Genomic DNA, 4,875 nt, shown 5'->3' with positions numbered 1-4,875 from the left:
AAAGAATGGACTGATAGTCTTATATACCACCTGGAATTCACACATGACTGACAGCTATGTATTGGAGATGTCCACAATGAGCCGCATGGTGTAGTGAAGGCTGCCTAGTTCTGGCTGGCCACCTGGTGAGTATGCAGCAATTCCAGACAGCAACCAATAAAACCCTTTCTATTAGGGATATTTCTGAACATTAGAGGTGATGGACGCTCTTTGAAGCACTACTCCGCTGGCTTTTGGCCCCCATTTTGGATGCCTCCATTTTCAGAGAACACAGATTTAATAATATTGACAAGTAGACCCTGGCATTGACTGAGCCGACCATTGGGGTCATAGCAGGGGAGTTCAGAAACTGTCAGGCACAGGAAAGTAACTGAAGCTTGCTCTATGGAAAGTCTGCCATGTGGAGGCTGCTAAATGTTGGCTAGTTAAGTAGCCTTTAATGCACAAGAGTGGCACAAGAGATGAATCTGCAGAAGCTTACCGGGAAACAAGCAGAAGTCCCATCAGAAAGGCATGTAGACAGATCAACTAATCAGAAACATCTTCTTAGCTAGGCTTTTGATTTATTTCCAGTACTATACTGAATCAAAACTGTGGTCTGTTTAGCCCTGGGAATGCCAGGGCCTCAGACTTCTCTAGTGGTAAAAAGTGTTTGTTGGTGGAAGGGCCTGGGAGACTGAGGTCCTCTGCCTAGCTACAGAACTGATGTAGTACCAGCTGCAGGATGCCACACACAGTCATGCAAATGTGGCTTGCCTCTAACAGGCGGGATTACTTATATGAACAAGAGAGAAGTCTGGTCCCTATGCCATTCAGTTCTTGATCTTTTGGATGAGCATGCCAGGAAAAGGGGCAGTGCTAACTGCATGGATGGATTTTGTGAGGTGGATGCCTGTCCCCAAGAAACTGGGCTGAACTCACCAATTCATTTCACATAGACCACACTGGAGCTGTTTACTCAACAGTCCAAAGTTAACAGTCCCAAGATGTAGTTAGCATGGGTATTGTATTAAAATCAGGACACAAAATTCCATATTTGTGCTCAGGAAATATCCTGACATTTAATAAATTACCAGACATCAGTGGTGAAAATATTTCTTCAGTATTTGCTTCATCGTTGACCAGCAACTAGAAATGTCTGACTTGCAGAGTCTTAATACTTAATTCTTTCCCAGCAGGATCAACATGTGCTAACAGTGTGTGGTCCTGCAGGGAACCCTTGCCAATCTGTGTAATTTCTCTGTTGGATTGTTTTTGTGGCTTTCAAGAACTGGTGTGGGCAGTTGTCCTTCACCTCAGTTTCCCCACCTTCTGATGAGAATGTGCAGTGGACACCTTGCTTCTTCCCCCTCCATCTTGGTGTACCCCACTCATGGTTAGTTGTTAGTGGTTAGTAAATAGAGGTGGGCAAAAATTTTCAGCCAGGATTTTTTTTCTCCCATTCCTGAAAAATGCAGATTTGGGTCAACCAAACCATTTTTCAAATTCAGGTCGATTTGAGCAAATAGTTTAGGTTAAAACTAAGGAAAAAATTACATGTTGAAATGAATCATTTTGGCATTATCAGAATGAAATGTTTCGATTTTTCCTGCTAGATTCACAAGGGGATTTAGACACTTCTCCCAAAACCAAGGAGGATGGTTGCTCACCTTATACCCAATAGTTAGGGCACTTGCTTTGGTTATGGAAGACTCAGGCTTGAATCCCTGCTCTGCAGCAGGAATTTGAACTCAAGTCTTCTACACTCCAGGTGCAGGCCCTAACCACCAACTTATAGGGTATTCTGGGAGGATGAATCTCTTGCTGAAGCTGTTTCACTTGGTATAAAAAATTAAATACTCATTGGGTCAGACAGAGAGAGTGATGCTAGAGCCTGGTGGTGACGGGGGGAGACACTCAAATTCCAGTCCCTGCAAGAGTGAATATTGAATACTTTGTACCTCCACTTCACCCCACCTCACCCCGGTTTTGTGAATCATTTTTTTTGCTCCCATTCAAAGAGGTTGAAAATACCCACCATGAAATGGTTCTGCTTTGTTTGCGTCACAGAAAATTCTGAAAAAAAATTGGTTTTAGTTTGACCCAAACTGATTTTTCTCTTTGTGTTTGTTTTTCCAGAACTTCCAGCAAATTAAAAAATAAAAAATCAGTGATTTGAACTGTTACACTTTCAGAGTTAACTACACTTCTAACTCCCCCATCTTCCTCAAGGGCATCCACTTAAAGGTTTCAGCTTCCTAGCTGCCTCCTCTCAGGTAGAGACCTGTGTCTCTTTCTCTCACCCCCTCCAGGCCAGGGGTTTAGGTTTATAGTCCTGCACTTCACAGCGATTTCCGCAGCAGGTCTGACCAGGATCTAACACCTGTAGTTAACCTTTCTCCAGGGGCTACAACAGTGTATGCTATTTACCAACCAGCCTTCAAAAAGGGCAAAAAAAAAATAATTGTAGGGTAAAAACGTTAGAGGAAATATATATACAAAATAAATGTTCCTATATGCTTGCTAAAATCTTACCTGAGGTCACCCATTAGTCTTGTGGGGTCCTCCTAAATCAAAATCTTTCCAACCCTTCTATAAGCGTTGGGGCCGCCTTGGACAGAAGGTCCTGTTTGTTTGGTGAATTAAAAGAAGGTTTTGGGTCAGTTTAAACTCAGATTTCAGAGTAACAGCCGTGTTAGTCTGTATTCGCAAAAAGAAAAGGAGTACTTGTGGCACCTTAGAGACTAACCAATTTATTAGAGCATAAGCTTTCGTGAGCTACAGCTCACTTCCTCAGATGCATATCGTGGAAACTGCAGCAGGCTTTATATATACACAGAGAATATGAAACAATACCTATTCCCACCCCACTGTCCTGCTGGTAATAGCTTATCTAAAGTGATCATCAGGTGGGCCATTTCCAGCACAAATCCAGGTTTTCTCACCCTCCACCCCCCCACACAAATTCACTCTCCTGCTGGTGATAGCCCATCCAAAGTGACAACTCTTTACACAATGTGCATGACAATCAAGCTGGGCTATTTCCTGCACAAATCCAGGTTTTCTCACATCCCCCCCACCCCCATACACACACAAACTCACTCTCCTGCTGGTAATAGCTCATCCAAACTGACCACTCTTCAAGTTAAAATCCAAGTTAAACCAGAACATCTGGGGGGGGGGGTAGGAAAAAACAAGAGGAAACAGGCTACCTTGCATAATGACTTAGCCACTCCAAGTCTCTATTTAAGCCTAAATTAATAGTATCCAATTTGCAAATGAATTCCAATTCAGCAGTTTCTCGCTGGAGTCTGGATTTGAAGTTTTTTTGTTTTAAGATAGCGACCTTCATGTCTGTGATCGCGTGACCAGAGAGATTGAAGTGTTCTCCGACTGGTTTATGAATGTTATAATTCTTGACATCTGATTTGTGTCCATTTATTCTTTTACGTAGAGACTGTCCAGTTTGACCAATGTACATGGCAGAGGGGCATTGCTGGCACATGATGGCATATATCACATTGGTGGATGTGCAGGTGAACGAGCCTCTGATAGTGTGGCTGATGTTATTAGGCCCTGTGATGGTGTCCCCTGAATAGATATGTGGGCACAATTGGCAACGGGCTTTGTTGCAAGGATAAGTTCCTGGGTTAGTGGTTCTGTTGTGTGGTATGTGGTTGTTGGTGAGTATTTGCTTCAGGTTGCGGGGCTGTCTGTAGGCAAGGACTGGCCTGTCTCCCAAGATTTGTGAGAGTGTTGGGTCATCCTTTAGGATAGGTTGTAGATCCTTAATAATGCGTTGGAGGGGTTTTAGTTGGGGGCTGAAGGTGACGGCTAGTGGCGTTCTGTTATTTTCTTTGTTAGGCCTGTCCTGTAGTAGGTAACTTCTGGGAACTCTTCTGGCTCTATCAATCTGTTTCTTTACTTCTGCAGGTGGGTATTGTAGTTGTAAGAAAGCTTGACAGAGATCTTGTAGGTGTTTGTCTCTGTCTGAGGGGTTGGAGCAAATGCGGTTGTATCGCAGAGCTTGGCTGTAGACGATGGATCGTGTGGTGTGGTCAGGGTGAAAGCTGGAGGCATGCAGGTAGGAATAGCGGTCAGTAGGTTTCCGGTATAGGGTGGTGTTTATGTGACCATTGTTTATTAGCACTGTAGTGTCCAGGAAGTGGATCTCTTGTGTGGACTGGACCAGGCTGAGGTTGGTGGTGGGATGGAAATTGTTGAAATCATGGTGGAATTCCTCAAGGGCTTCTTTTCCATGGGTCCAGATGATGAAGATGTCATCAATATAGCGCAGGTAGAGTAGGGGCTTTAGGGGACGAGAGCTGAGGAAGCGTTGTTCTAAATCAGCCATAAAAATGTTGGCATACTGTGGGGCCATGCGGGTACCCATAGCAGTGCCGCTGATCTGAAGGTATACATTGTCCCCAAATGTGAAGTAGTTATGGGTAAGGACAAAGTCACAAAGTTCAGCCACCAGGTTAGCCGTGACATTATCAGGGATAGTGTTCTTGACGGCTTGTAGTCCATCTTTGTGTGGAATGTTGGTGTAGAGGGCTTCTACATCCATAGTGGCCAGGATGGTGTTATCAGGAAGATCACCGATGGATTGAAGTTTCCTCAGGAAGTCAGTGGTGTCTCGAAGGTAGCTGGGAGTGCTGGTAGCGTAGGGCCTGAGGAGGGAGTCTACATAGCCAGACAATCCTGCTGTCAGGGTGCCAATGCCTGAGATGATGGGGCGCCCAGGATTTCCAGGTTTATGGATCTTGGGTAGTAGATAGAATATCCCAGGTCGGGGTTCCAGGGGCGTGTCTGTGCGGATTTGATCTTGTGCTTTTTCAGGAAGTTTCTTGAGCAAATGCTGTAGTTGCTTTTGGTAACTCTCAGTGGGATCAG

The sequence above is a fragment of the Lepidochelys kempii genome, chromosome 13 (assembly GCF_965140265.1).
Source record: "Lepidochelys kempii isolate rLepKem1 chromosome 13, rLepKem1.hap2, whole genome shotgun sequence".
Classification (NCBI taxonomy): domain Eukaryota; kingdom Metazoa; phylum Chordata; order Testudines; family Cheloniidae; genus Lepidochelys; species Lepidochelys kempii.
The sequence above is the reverse complement of the archived record's forward strand: the minus strand, read 5'-3'. Positions refer to the sequence as shown.